This window comes from Malus sylvestris, chromosome 1 (genome assembly GCF_916048215.2).
Source record: "Malus sylvestris chromosome 1, drMalSylv7.2, whole genome shotgun sequence".
Taxonomy (NCBI): domain Eukaryota; kingdom Viridiplantae; phylum Streptophyta; class Magnoliopsida; order Rosales; family Rosaceae; genus Malus; species Malus sylvestris.
Window position 1 is genome coordinate 22,045,381 of NC_062260.1, and position 15,075 is coordinate 22,060,455.

A 15,075-nucleotide genomic window follows, 5' to 3' on the forward strand; every position below is an offset into this window, starting at 1 on the left:
ATTGGTACAACAAGTACATTTGTTGTACCAAGTCGAACAAATGCTTGGTCGAGAACATGCCGGTAGCCGAGGCCCTGGCTAGTGGTCACGTCCTGTCACTGAGCTCCAACATTCTCGCCCATCTCTTCCGCTGCCTGGCCGAGGCGACCCTTCACAAAATCGACCCTCACCAGAATGGTCCCCTCTGGGTCTTCCAACTCTGGTTACAAGTTTACTTCGCCTCCTTTCGGCCGGCCATAGCCGACTTCTCACCAACGGAGGCGCTTGGACCTCAGCTCGCCTCCCGACCGACACCTCATCACCAAGCCGAAGAGGTATTTAGGTACCTCTTCGCTCTTGATGACCTTTCCAACGATGAATTCCTGATATGTCGTCGTCGAGACTATCCCTCCTCCATCAGGCTGCCTACATCCATGTGGGGCGCGGAGGAAGATGCCGACCTTCGTCAGTCCTGGGGGTCGTTTGTGCTCACTCGCGACCTTCCTCTCGGCTGCGATGGGAAACGAGCGGGTTGGGAAGTATACCATCCTAACTTCCTTGCTCGACAGCTCGGCTATCTCCAGGGCTGCCCGGTCCCCCTCTCTCATCCCGAACAGTCCTGAGCCGTGGACGTGAACCCCGTTCCTCGGGGAAGGAATGCAAAACTGCCGCGAGGAGTTCCAAGAGCACTACCAAAAATTTCGCCTTCGACCGGCCACCCCAGAAACCCTTTGCACTGACACCTTCGGTGATTGGTGGGAAGATTACACCCAGGAGTTCTTTGGTGTTCCGGTCGAATATGTGCTGAACAAACTCTTCAGTGACCGACCTAAGAAGGCCTCGGCCCCCCAAACTCAAGGTAACTGTTCATTTCTCCTCTTTTCTTCCAGCTTTGCATATTAATTTGCCTTGCTGATTTGCTTTTATCTTCTCAGGTAGTCGGCCATTGAGAAAAGTGGAGGCAGTTGCTGCTGCTACGGCCGAGAAAAAATCGGTCGTGGCTAAGAAGGATAAAACCGCTGGTCGGGCCGTGCTGCCCAAACGGCCTCGCCAAGAGGCCGAGTCGGCTGTCGAACCTCCGCCGCCTGCCAAGCGGGTAAAAAAGTTGGCCAAGAGGGGCGCACGGGAGATCCACGTCATCTCCAGTCAAACTACAGGGGCAACGACTCTCAGTGTTTCCCCTTCTCCTGCCGTCGGCCAACCCTTGGTCGAGAAATAGCCAGCTCCGGCCGCAGAGACAGTTCAAACGGGCCTGTTTCTGGGGCCGGTACACCAGTTGTGCCTCTCTCTATCGAGGAGGCGCCTGTTCCAAAAACAACGGTTTCTGCGACCGAGGGAACTTCCACTAAAAATCCAAAGCCCTCGGTCTTTGTTCTGGAAGAAAGTGAGGGGAGCGACGAGGTCCCGTTGGCACGTCGTCCTCATACTCGCCTACAACCTCATCCAATGCCCGAGATGGCAGTTCAAGCCGGCCCCTCCACGGCTGATCGTGGCAGGCGTCCGGTCGAGGAATCAACGGCGGTGGCCGAACCCCTCGCTCCTTCTCAGGACCAGGATGTCCCTCCCTCATCCGAAGCGGCTATCCCGGTCGGCCCCTCCGCAGTCGATCGTGGCAAACGACCGGCCGAGGAACCCGAGGCAACGGCGGAATCGCCTGTTCATCCTCAAGACCAAGGCTTCCACATTCCTCCGCAGGAGGTTACTTCGGCCTTCGTAAGTACCCTCTACCGTCTTTCCTTGATTGCTTTTCTACTTTAGAATTCTAAACGAGGAAAATACTAAATGTCAGGTGCCTGTACACTCTTTTCACCAAAAATTCTACGCGGCGAAAGGCGTTATCTATATTTCTTGGCCGCCTCAGTGGCCATCAAACGTAGATAACCTCCATCGGCCGCGTGAACTGAGAAGCAATCTAAGACATTGGGCTCGGCCATTGAGTTCTTTGGGTTCGAGCAACGATCCTGGAGACATGGCCGAGGTCTCCTCTCGGCAGGTTAAAAAACGAAACCTTATTGCTATCCTTGTCATGACCTCTATGGAGCTTAACCTGATTTGTGTGTGCAGGCTTCGTGGGAGGTTGAATTCAAAGCTCTTTTATCCAGCACCACTGGAGGGGCTGGTCCTTCGGCCGCCACAACCGGAACTGCTGATGTAACCGCTCTGACTCGGCTGCAAGAAGTCCTATTGCTTTCGGCGTCGCAAGTTCTCGAGCGCAAAGGTCTTGATTTGCTGGGCGAATGTCTAAACGACATTGGAGCCGACGGTTAGCTGAGCGGCGAGGCTGTCGTTCAGGCGTCGACTGCCTTGGAGCGGGTTCGAGAAACCTTCAATGTTTCCGAGAATGCTTTGAGGGCCGAACAAGACCTGCAGGCTGCCATGGCCGTTCAGGATACTCTCCGTCTGAAGGTTGACGCTTTGAAGGCTAAAGGGGAGGTCTTGGCCGACCTCGACCGTCAAATGGCCGAATTGTCGAAACGAAGATCGGCCATTGCTTCCGATCTTGCCAAGGACTTCGAGTCGGGCGGCAGGGCTTGCTTAACCGAGTATACGGCGAATGCAAAAAGGGTCGAGCGGTTGAAGCTGGAAAAGAAGAACTGGCAGGCCCAGGTCATCATGGGCGAAGTGCGGTGGTTGGAGCTGAAGGCCCTGCTCGGCACTCTTCTACCCTCTTCACCTTGAATGTATTTGAATGTAAACCGATCGACCTACTCATTTTGTAAATGCCTATCACTCTTAATGGACTGGTTTTCTATTCCCGCATTTCCCATGTGACTGGATAGTATTTCTTCAAAAATTTCCCATTGATTGGTAATCTGTGGACTACACTGGTCTGGTCTTTAAGATGATACGCCCTTTTGCCGTATACCTTATGCACAACGAACAGTCCTTCCCGATTCAGCGACCACTTGCCAAACCTAGGATCTTTTAGTCCTACGGGCAACACCGTTTGCCACACTAACTCACATTCGCCGAACGTTTTCTGTCGCACCTTTTGATTATAGGCTCGCTCGGCAATCCGTTTTTGTGCCATCAGTAAGTTATAAGCGTCAAGTCGCGCTTCTTCCAAATCTTCTAGTTCCTGTCTCATGGACTGATTATATTCGGCACTAAACAAACTACTTTGTTCGATTAAACGCAACGAATTTATGCTTAACTCGACTGGTAACATTGCATCGTGTCCGTAAGTTAATGCGTACGGGGTTGTCGCAGTCGCCGATCGGGGCGATGTTCGATATGCCCATAATGCCTCGTTCAACTTCAAATGCCACATGCCAGGCCTTTCTTTTATTATTTTTTCGAGGATGCCGATCAACACTTTATTACTTGCCTCGGCCTGCCCATTCGCTTGTGGATAATAAGGTGTAGACTGTTCGAGCCGAATTTTCAAATTTGCCGTATACTCTTTAAACCTCTCGGCTGTGAAGATTGTTCCATTGTCAGTTATGATTGTTTCTGGTACGCCAAATCTGGTCACAATGTGTTCCTCCACGAAGTCGCAAACTTCTTTAGATGTTAGTTCGGCATATGATTTCGCTTCGACCCACTTAGTAAAGTAATCGGTTGCGACTATTATCCATGCGTGCTTAGCAGCTCCCGAAGATGGCGTGATTTTGCCGATTACGTCCATGGCCCATCCTCTAAACGGCCATGGCTTTATGACCGAATGCAATGATTCGGCCGGGACCCTTTGTATAGGCCCGTGGATTTGGCACTGTACGCATCCTCGTGCAAACTCGATACAATCCTTTAGTATCCTTGGCAAAAAATAGCCGTTCCGTCGAAGTAGCCATCGCATTTTTCGTCCGGATTGATGAGCTCCGCATACCCCTTCATGGACTTCTGTAATCGCCCGAGCACTCTCTTGGGGGCCGAGGCATAGTAATAACAAACCATCTTCGCCTTTTTGGTATAACTCGTTCTGATACACGACATAGTTCGTGGCGTGAACTCTTGTCTTGCGATCGTGTTTACCATTGGGATTGTCGAGGTACTGCATAATGGGCTTTCTCCAATCATCTGGTATTGCCTCGACGGCACAAACATCCACATGGTCGTCTCGATCTAACAACGAAGGTAAGGACATGACTCTTGTACGTATCACGTTGTCGCGCTGGAGGACTTGTTGGTTAACCAAGGCCGGGTATAGCTGTCGCAACACGGGTATTTCTCGGCCTAGCTCGCCCCTCAAGAGTTGTGCGCCGGAGGCAATTTGAGCCAATTCGTCTGCGTCGGTATTATAACTCCGGGAAATATGTTTAAATGTAATACCGTCGAAGGACTCAGCCAAATAGCTGGCGATCATGTGGTAAGGCGCCAGGGTACAACTCATGCAACGAAAAGAACCATTCAGTTGGTTAATCACAAGTTTGGAGTCGCCAAGGACGAGGGCGCGGGTTGCCCGCAGGTCATGAAGAATTCCAAGGCCGACGATTAAGGCTTCGTATTCGGCCTGATTGTTGGTGCATTCGAAATCCAACTTAAGCGAAAATAACCAGCGATCGTGGTTCGGGGATTGAATGACAATTCCCACGCCCGCCGAAGATGACGTACTGGAGCCGTCAAAGTACATCGTCCAGTGGTTGTCGCGCGCCTGAACCATGCCGATTTCAACGTCGTTGCCCCCAAAACCGTACGGGGAGGGATGTTGAGCAAGGAAATCAGCCAGTGCCTGGCCCTTGACAGCTTTCTGGGCTACGTACTGCAAGCTAAATTCGGACAGTGCCATGGTCCATTTCCCAATGCGGCCATTTACGATTGGTCGGGTGAGCATGTAGCGGATGACGTCGGTCTGAGCAATGACTTGGGTAACTGATGGGAGCATGTAATGCCGAAGCTTGGAAGCGGCGAAAAACACGGCTAGGCACAGCTTCTCGACGGCTGGATAATTGATCTCCGATTGACTGAGATTGCGGCTGAGATAAAAAATAGCATGCTCACATCCGGCGTCGTTATCTTGCACAAGGAGGCAGCCAATGGACTCTTCGGCCGCCGAGATATAGAGCTTAAGAGGCTTACCGCGCCGAGGAGGAACCAGGACAGGTGGGTTCGTGAAGGAGACTTTGATTTGCGTAAACGCCACCTGATGCTCGTCGTTCCACATAAATTTATCTGAATCCTTGAGTTTCAAAAGCGTGGAGAACGCTTTCATTTTACCTGCTGAATTGGCAATAAATCGGCGGAGGAAATTGATCTGTCCGAGTAAGGACTGGAGTTGTTTCTTCATCGTTGGGGGTGGGGCATTGATGATTGCGCGGGCCTTATTCTCATCGACTTCAATCCCACGGTGATGCACGAGGAAGCCAAGAAAATTCCCGGCCGATACGCCGAAGGCACACTTGGCAGGATTCATCTTGAGGTTGTGCCGACGCATGCGGAGGAAAGCCTGTCGGAGATCTTCCAGATGTGTCTGTCGGCGTTTAGATTTGATGACAACATCGTCGATGTAAACTTCGACGATGGTTCCAATTAAATCATGGAAGATGGTATTCATCGCCCGCTGGTATGTGGCGCCGGCATTCTTGAGGCCGAATGGCATAACAACCCATTCGTAAGTACCGAGTACCCCCGGGCAACGGAAAGCAGTTTTGTGTACATCGGCTTCGGCAATGAATATTTGGTTGTACCCGACGTGTCCATCCATAAAGGATAAGATTGCATGATTTGCCGCAGCATCGATTAACAGGTCTGAGATCGACATTGAATACTCATCTTTGGGAGTTGCCAGATTCAGATTTCTGAAATCGATACAGATGCGTAGTGCACCATTTTTCTTTAAAACAGGCACGATATTTGCCAACCATTCAACATATCGAGCTGTCCGAATGAACCCGGCTTTCAAAAGCCGAACCAATTCGTCCTTGATGCCGAGTTGCACTTCGATCGAGAATCGACGAGGTGGCTAACGGAAAGGTTTGCATCCGGGCTTAATACGTAATTCATGCTCGACCAGAGTACGCTCTAAGCCGGGCATTTCATGATAGCTCCAAGCAAAACAATCTTTGAACTCCGTAAGCAAGGCACGAAACTCGTCCTTCATTTGTTGGGGAAGTAACGCACCAACAAACAAAGGTCGTGGGTCATCGGCCGTCCCAACATTAATCTCTTCCAAGGGGTCCTTAACTTGGGGTCGATGATCTTCGAGTTCAGCCGGGGCGGCTTGAATTTTATGAAGAGACAAGACAGGACCATTATCTCCTTCGGCAAGGAACTCGACGAGGTTAACGCCCGAATTTGGTTGTTTAGATATAGTATACCAATGGGCCAGCAGTCGTTCCATAGTAGATGAAACCGCGGCCCTACGTGTTTCCCGATCGGTGTCAAACATCAGCTTCGGGAAGGAAATTGGCTAATCCGAGTCTCGCCGAATCCTGCTGGACAGTCTCGGCGCCAACCTCGATAGCTTTCTGAACCGAAATCCGAGTCGGCCGTCCTTCTTCATTGAAGCCTTGCAATGTAATGTAGCTGACGTGGTCATCATAATACCGTGCTTGGATCATGTTAGCTTCGAAGGGCTGGCTATCGGTCGGGTGAACAGTGACCGAGTTACCGTCCCAAAAAACAAGCACTTGATACAATGATGAAGGAATGCAGCTGGTTTGATGAATCCAGTCTCGACCGAGCAGTGCATTATACTCGGTTTTGGAATCAACCACGAAAAAAACGGTCATGTGAGTGCGACCGGCAATATTCACAGTTAACGGAAGTACACCTTTGGTTTGGGATTTGTCGCCGACGAAACTACTCATTGTGATCCCTGACGGAATAAGTTCGTCATTCGAGCGACGTAAGCCCTTCATGATGTTCAGAGGCATGATATTGACGGTAGCTCCACAGTCGACGAAAACTTTAGAAACTGGATACCCCTCGATATGGGCCATCACATACAAAGGCTTTAAATGGTGAAGTTTGGCCGATGATGAACGAGGAAACAACTCGGCCAAAGCCACCTTTAGACTATCATCTTTTGTCATTGACTCAACTTCAGCAACATATAGAAAATCAACATGGCCGGCTTCTTCGGCGACTACGTCGCCATCGAGGAAATTCGGTTGGGTCGTGCTTGATTGAAAATCAGCGGGTAACACATGGACCATACTGATTTCCATGTTATCCAGGACTGATGGGCCCATCGGGTTAGAACCCTCCTCACTAGCCTCATCTCTTGTCTGGTCGGTAACCGCGGACTCTGTTGCTGTCAAGGTTGGACAACGAGACTCTTCTGTTCCTTCTTCGATGGTTTGATCCTGTGGTGCTGCTTCGGCAACTTGTTGGTTCTGCGTACCTACCTCATGTGAAGTTGAGATCGACAGTGGGCTCGGGTCAGGACCTGCTCCTGGTAGTGTAGCCGGGCATCCCTAGTGTCGAGATAAGCATCCAGACGTGCAACACGTGCTATTTCATTGGTCGTAAGGCCGAAGAGCGAAACAGCCGAGAATACTTCGAAGTGGTATCGTAAATACTGAAGGTCCTCCATTGAGAAAGGAAGGTCAGCTGCATCAATATCAGTGTATGGGTCCACTTCAAATCCAAGGACACGAGCTTCTCATATGTGCCGGAACCTTGCTTTCAATCTTGGGTCTGAGGTTTTCTGGATGATTCGCTCGGCATCAGGACAAGTCAGGACTAGATCAATTGTGTCCTGGCAAGCCATACAGATCATTGGCCGAATGTTTCTTATGGAATTCTCGCATGTACTCCAAAGCCTCCCCAAGGAACGGGGGGTGCAAATTCCGTCGGATCTTGATCAAAGGTCCTTGTATAGCCAGCGGAGCTAATTTTCTTTCGGCCTCTTGCCTGAAATGTTCAAGGTGCGCCTTCATCTCCCCTGGTCGAAGAAGAAGTTTGATCCGTTTATCGGCCTCTTCAAACGTGGTTTCGACATCTTGGCCGACCAGCCGTCTCCCTTGAGCCAACTCTGTCATAATGGCTGGAGGTGGTCGTTCATCATCAGTAGCAATTGTGTCCTTCGGCCGCCATTTAGGGACCGAAGTTTCTTGGGCTGCCCGTCGGTGGGCCATGCAATCTATCCTTTGATGCCGGCGTTTCTGGGATTTGGACAACGCGGTGTAGACGCCTTTCGAAGAATGATATGTATACCAACGTTGATCTCTAGGCTCGGGAGGTTTGAAGGTTTTTTGGCTCCGCGATGATTCTGAACTGCTAGAATTACGTTTATAGTAATCATCGTCATAGAATGAAGCATCAAAATCGAGGCGCCGCCTGATCGGGGGTGTCTCTTCCATCCGTACTTTAGGACCGAGCCTATTAAAAACCCCTTGATGTTGGCCTACTTCGGCAACCTTCTGCTGGGTTGCGGCCGTAGGTCGTTCCGTTATAAGCGAAGAGGGCTTCTCCTCTGGCTCACTACCAACCTTGGCTCTGCATTTTCTGCACAAAACCGCTGTCCCACTGTCTTCATCGGTGGTATAATCTACCATAGGTTTGACAATAGCGGGTCCCGTTAAAGCTGTAGGTGGTTTGTTTGAACGAAAATCGGCCATGAAACGTGGCCGAGAATTCTGATTCTGAAAGCGTTGCGTCGCAACATCTTCGGCCTTTCCTTTCTCTTTGTCCTTAGGTAGGCACGCATCGACCATATTTACTATTGCCGTGGGGAACGGGTCAGTATCAACACTCATCTTCTTCTCTGGAAATCTCAGTTTGCCATTATCAATCCAGCTTTGGACGTTGTCGCGAAACACGACGCAATTGTTTGTTGTATGTTTGCTTGAATTGTGGTATTTACAATATACCTTTCCTTTAAGCTCTTCGGCCTTGGGAATGTTGTGACCAGGCCGAAGCTTTGATGATTCTTCCTGATAACAGTTGGTCAAAAATTACGTCAGCCTTTGTAATATCAAAAGCATAAACTTTTGACGGTTTCAACGTTCCCTCAGTAGCCGAACGGCTTTTGACTTCCCCAGAGTCAATTTGAGTCAATGCCTTGCAGACGTATGGCTTATCTATCACTATCTCAGCTGCATCCACACTAACGCATTCATCCTCGGTTGATGCATAATTGACAGTAGGATTCTTGTAAATCGTCCCCCGAGTTGGAACTTTCGAAATCTTTTCCTCGCGGAGCAAGTAATCATACTGCTCGACATGCTGGGCTAATTCGTACATATCCCGAAAGTTTGCCCCCAAGAATTTCTTTTTGTATTCGACGTCGAGGCCGTTCAAAGCAAGCCTGACAAATTCGACTTCAGGTAAAGGCACTCGGCACCAATTCCTGGCTGATTTGAACCTGGTAAGATAATCCATTGGTGACTCATCAGATGTTTGAGCCATCCTTGCTAATGAGGAAACTGACATCTCCATCCCTGGCCGATAAAACTGCTCGTGGAATTTCTCGACCAACTCCTCCCAGTTTTGGACGGAATTAGGAGGGAGATTGATATACCAGGCGAATGCTGAACCGGTCAATGAGAAGTTGAACAGCCGTAACTTATGGAAATCACTATTAACATCCCCGCATTGCGCGGTGAAACGAGCCACGTGCTCTAACGAAGACAGAGACGATTCACCGGTAAAAAGGCTAAAATCTGGGATCTTGAAACCCTTCGGGTATCCGAACGTTTCCACATAGGCCGGGTACGGATTGATAAACTTAGGAAACTTCGGCCCTTTCTTCATGGCCGAGTCGATCATCCGCTGAACTTCGGTCATGTCAACAGGTGTTGCTTCGACCCTCTGGTCGGTTCCGTCTGACCTACTATTCGACCCTCCTCCTTTTTCCAAGTCAATTTGTTTGAGCCGAGCAGGAATAGGCTCGGCCGGTACAATTGGTAACGGATTGTTTCCTGGTGGTAAGTGCTAGAGAAGATCGAAAGGCCTGTTGTCACTGACTTTACTAACCAGCATTTAGAGCAATCTGGTTTGTCGCGCATTGGAACTGAGTATCACGTCATGCAGCTTGTCAATGCCTCGACTAAACGTCTGCTCGACTGACCGAGACTGCTCATCTAGTCGCTTTCGAAGAAACGACCTTGTTGGCGGATCAGATCCTTCACCACCATCCTCATCACACTCCTCTACTGTCCCTTCATTGAGAACGCAGGTGTTTCTGTTAGGGATTTCTAAACCGCGCAGTTGACCGCCGAGATTAACTTCTCTCTCTCGGCGAGTCGCGCTCGTGGACTCAGGTGTCACAGCGCTAAGGGGATTCTGCGCCTGTGGCACACTTTGTCATATGCTCTGATTCGACAAATCGGCTGTCGACTTTCCCATAGCTGTTTTCTTTTTTACCGATCGTGTTTCAATTGGCATGAACTTCGTAGTCTAGCACTGGGTCCCACTGGGCGTGCCAAAATGTTAACCCTAGAAACTACCAAGCCTACGTGGCGCGCAGGCCGAGTAATCTATAAGCTAACTACGTCATTCGGTGATTGCGGGGTGTGCCAACTCGTCGGTCAAGCTCGGCCGATGAGTAAATTTGTTGATGTTGCGTTGGGTACGCGGCTGACTTCTGCGTCTTGCGATTGCGGCTGAGAAAGGAACGCGTCTCGGCCTCTTAGGCTCTCGAACCTGAAGACAAGGTTACTATTTTTACGAAGTTCAATATCAAATTCGGCTTTCAACGTGCCGAATGTAATCACTTGTAACACCTCACTTCGCCGAGAAGGCTGATGAGATGACCTCGACCAATAAGGATTCAGAAATCCTTCTCGACCGAGACTTGGATAGGTAATCAGTCGTTCTCGCCGCAGTGCTGTTGATGCCAACGGAAGATACTGCGAGACCGACTGATTCTACGGTGACAGAGCTATCTATGCCGACTTAAGATATCACCAGTTGCTTCCACAGTGCTGTTGATGCCAACGGAAGATGTGTCAGCGAAAAAGGAAAAAGAAAAATCACAAGTTGTGAGAATTTGCGCAGGGCAATTTTGTATTGATTTGCAGGGGGCTTTTCTGACGCACAGCTTCCCCTATTTATAGCAGTGGATCCTGAATCCGAGTTAAAATCCTACTCGGGCTAGGTCTTCCTCTCCAGATCAACACCACCTTGACCAGTCCTACCTTCACTAGGACTATGAATCTAGTCCTTAACTGAGCCGGATTCGCTTTCTGAATTACTGATCCCGTCGAGACTCCCTATTGTACTAGGACTCGACATGCGTTCTGATCAAACTGACCTAGGCTTGGAAGCCCACGAGCTGAACGATCCATGGCCCTTTTGCCGCACGGCCTCTCGGGCCGAGAATGATCCTACCCTCGGCCCAAACTATTATTTTGGGTCCAAACAGCACCACATAGGCTTAGTTGTTTTTAAGCTTAACAGTATTATACTGCCACCGGCATTGATATTAAACAAATGTTGAAAATTTCGGCATACATGTAAACTCTTGACTTTGGTCTTGAAGGCAGCTGCCCCAATTACTGTTATCAGTCCAAATGTCACTCAAAACCTTTTACTTTAATCAGAAATGCTTTATTGCATGCCAGTCTTGACTTTCCATATACCATTTTTTCATTCAGTCAATCTAACTTCTATAATTTAGACCCTCGTCAATCATTGACTTATTATTCAAATTTAAATTTTAAATACAAATTCTAACACGATAAATTATACTGTTAAATTGTTAATCTTGTGCCGTCTAAATTCAATTTGAGTCACTAATACTAGCAGTTTCATTCCTATTTATTCTTATGTTCTACAATCTTTGATGGAAAATGTTTTTCATTCTAAATAATCCAAATTTTCTGTATTTATCGAGAATTGATCAATGATTAGAGTACCTAATTATCCACCAAATAAAGAGTGATGACTCATGCACTCTAATCTCATCTAAAACCTTGAATACCACTCAACTAATTTGCTGGTTCCGACAAAGATAAAATCTTCAAATAAATTTGAAGCACACCTAATACCAAACAGACAGAGACTGAAATGGAATCGTGTGGGTTCTCTGATGAGATCACAATACTAGCCATGCTTTGACAGGAACGGTGACAAAACTAAATGTCTCACAAGAAAGATATAGCTGCGAGCCTGTGGTGAAAATCTTTAGACCTAATAGTTTGAAGGCTTTCAAGTTACATGCATATATATTACCAGTCGTCAAAGCACTCAAGCTTCCATGGCCAACCACATGTCCCTGTATGCGTCCATTAGCTCAGTTACCCTAAGCAGGGGCGGATCCACAGTGGGGTCGTCGGGGTCGAACGACCCCTTGGAAACCATGGAAACAACCTTGAAGCTCCCATATGCGACCTCTTGGAGCTGGGGTCGTCGGGGTCGTCAGGAAGAGGAAGAAGAAGACTCGGCAGGAAGAGGAAGAAGAAGCAGCTCGCGCGACGTGCAGGTTCTGTGTAGAGTTTCTGACCTTTAACTCCCACTTCACAGAGACAAGAGAGAGAGAGAGAGGGAAGGAAAGTCCTCGGGGTGGTGGTGATGTAGACCTTCGTCGGGGTAGTGGTGTGGGTGTGCGTGGGTGTGGATTCGATCGGAGAGAGTGAGAGAGTTAAAGAGTGAAAAAGAGAGAGAGAGAGAGAGAGAGAGAGAGAGGAGAGTTCGGGGAGATGAGAAGGAGGACAATGGGGACTTGCCCCGTGGCAAGTTGTGATAGGTAGGAAATCCCAAAAAGGGATCCGGATAGGGTAAGTAAGTGGGGACCAAATTGTAAACTTCACTTAACTGTAGGGAAATTGTGAAATTACAAGGAAATCTTTGGGGAGGGGTTTTACAGAAACCCTTCTCAACACTTAAAAGCAAACTGCGTGCTTTTAATCAGGTTTGGCTCTATAATTGAACTTGTAACCATGCCTTTCCCTATGACGGAATTGTGATATGCTTTGCCAGATATTCACAAGGAATTCATTTTTCTTTTTCCAATTGCAAAATATTAGTGAACAAGTTGTTTCTTCTATGAGAGATCCAAGCATAATGGTTGGGTAGATGCAGATGAGGAAATCAGCAGTTGCTGTATTTGGCACAGTAAGATATTAACTCTTACATCTAAATTGAAAAACATGAAAATTTCCTAGTTCTCAAGGTCTCACGTGCATGCTTAGATACATTTGTGCTTCATCATATTTGTGTGTTTGATTCCGAGAAGGCCGACAAGTTGAAGCAATCTCTTCCTCCATGTTTGAACGTTCAGGACCTTTGAACAAGGATTTTGGAGTAGCTGGTTGCGCTATCCTACCAAGACCCGATGAAATGACGATATGCATGCCGTTTCTGTTAAAAAAAAATTTCGCGCTGCGCGCGCTATCCTTATTGACCCCCCAAACATTATTTCCTGGATCCGCCACTGACCCTAAGGGACCATCTTCATTGTCAATGCCAATAAAAGAGCACTCACTTTCTAGGGTTTGAAGTTTTCTTCGTAGAATTAATGGCACAAAACCAAACATTATTAGCATGCATGGACAAGTTGATCTGGAAATATTTCAAAAGTCCCCGACGCCTTTATTCCTAGACAGTGAGACAAAGATTTGGCACACGTAAGTGGTGGAAATTTTGGTATACAAAGTGAGAAAATTTTAGGGAACTTCACTATTATCCAACTTTTCATTTCCCATAATTATCTTGCATGTTATGATGTTAAACTAGGAAACAGGACGGTTTAATTTTTTACATGATATTGAACGTATAGCTACTGAATAACATGTATCCAACAAAAAATTAAGGGAGTAATTAGGTTTTCATCCTTATTTTTACTACTCTATTGATTAAAACCTTATTACTTTTCAATTTTTGATCAAGGTCCTTTGTATTAATAATATCATTAATTATTTCAATAATAAAATATTTTTTATTTATAAATATATTCATTTAATATTAAAAATGTTACAATTAATATATTTATATTTATGGCTAAATTTTTTATCATATATTTTTATTTTTAGTTTGTACCCATTTTTAATTTGCAACCCTTTTTTAATTTGTACCAATTTTCCTTTCAATTTTAATTTGTACCCATATATTAATTTCTTTTTGTGCCCATATTTTTTAAAGTTTTATTTGTATTGTACCCATATTTTTTTATTTATTTGTACCCATTTTTATTTTTGCTAAATGTACCCATTTTGAAGAATGTGCCCATGTTTTGATACAATAATTTTTTGGTTATTTTTTATGAATGTACCCATGTTTACACACACACACACAATAGTATATTTATATTTTAATATTTTTAATCCCACAAATTATGTTTTTTATTTAAAATCTCATTAATATAAACAACTATAATTTTAATTTTTAGTTTAAAAAATATAGTAACATACATAGAAATAAATTATCAATTAATTTTAGGGACTTGGATCAAAAATTGAAAACCAACAAAGTTTCAGTCAAAGATTGTTCATAACTAGGGACCGCATCCAAAGTCTCTCCAAAAATTAACTCTTTCCACAAAAATTAAATTTTCTTTTATATTATGAGGATACAAGCTTCTAGTATCCATTTTTCAAGAAAAAGAACGTCAAGCCTACATATGTGAAAAATGCTTTTGATTGTTCTAGTGGATTTGAGGTCACTAAAGATATTATCAAAAGAAAAAATGATAGTTTTGTGATTGAATAATGATGATTAGCCTTAACAAGACCAGAGAGTTGGAGGAGACTGAAGTCAATATAATAAACAAATGAATCGGGTGTGCTTTCTCAATCAATCTCACAAACTCAAGGGGCCGGAGAGGGAAGGTAAGTTGCATGCAAAGTTTTCATATACGTACGTGACGTGAGTTGGATTCTTTCACAGACTCTGTTGCAATTTTCCAAGTGCAAACGCGGTTTGACAATCGGCACCAACTTATTTTGTTCTTTTTCCAAGTTTTGTTACTCAGTCTCAGCTGTATGTTGTGTTAAGAAAGTTAAAAAATTTTGCATGGGTTTACTTTGCAATGTAAATTTTAGGGTAAAATCTCGAATATTTTTTTATGATTTAGAATAGGTTGTCCAAGCTAAGTATAACGTCATCTCACTCATACGTGAATGGACATATTAAAAGTGTGACTCCTACATCGGGATCTCTCTCATTATTTCCAATTAATTTTAAATTTAAACTTCTACTAAAAAATATTTCTCGGAACAAGATTAAAAAAAAAAAGACAAACAAATAGTGTTACATTAAATCGCATCTTCATGA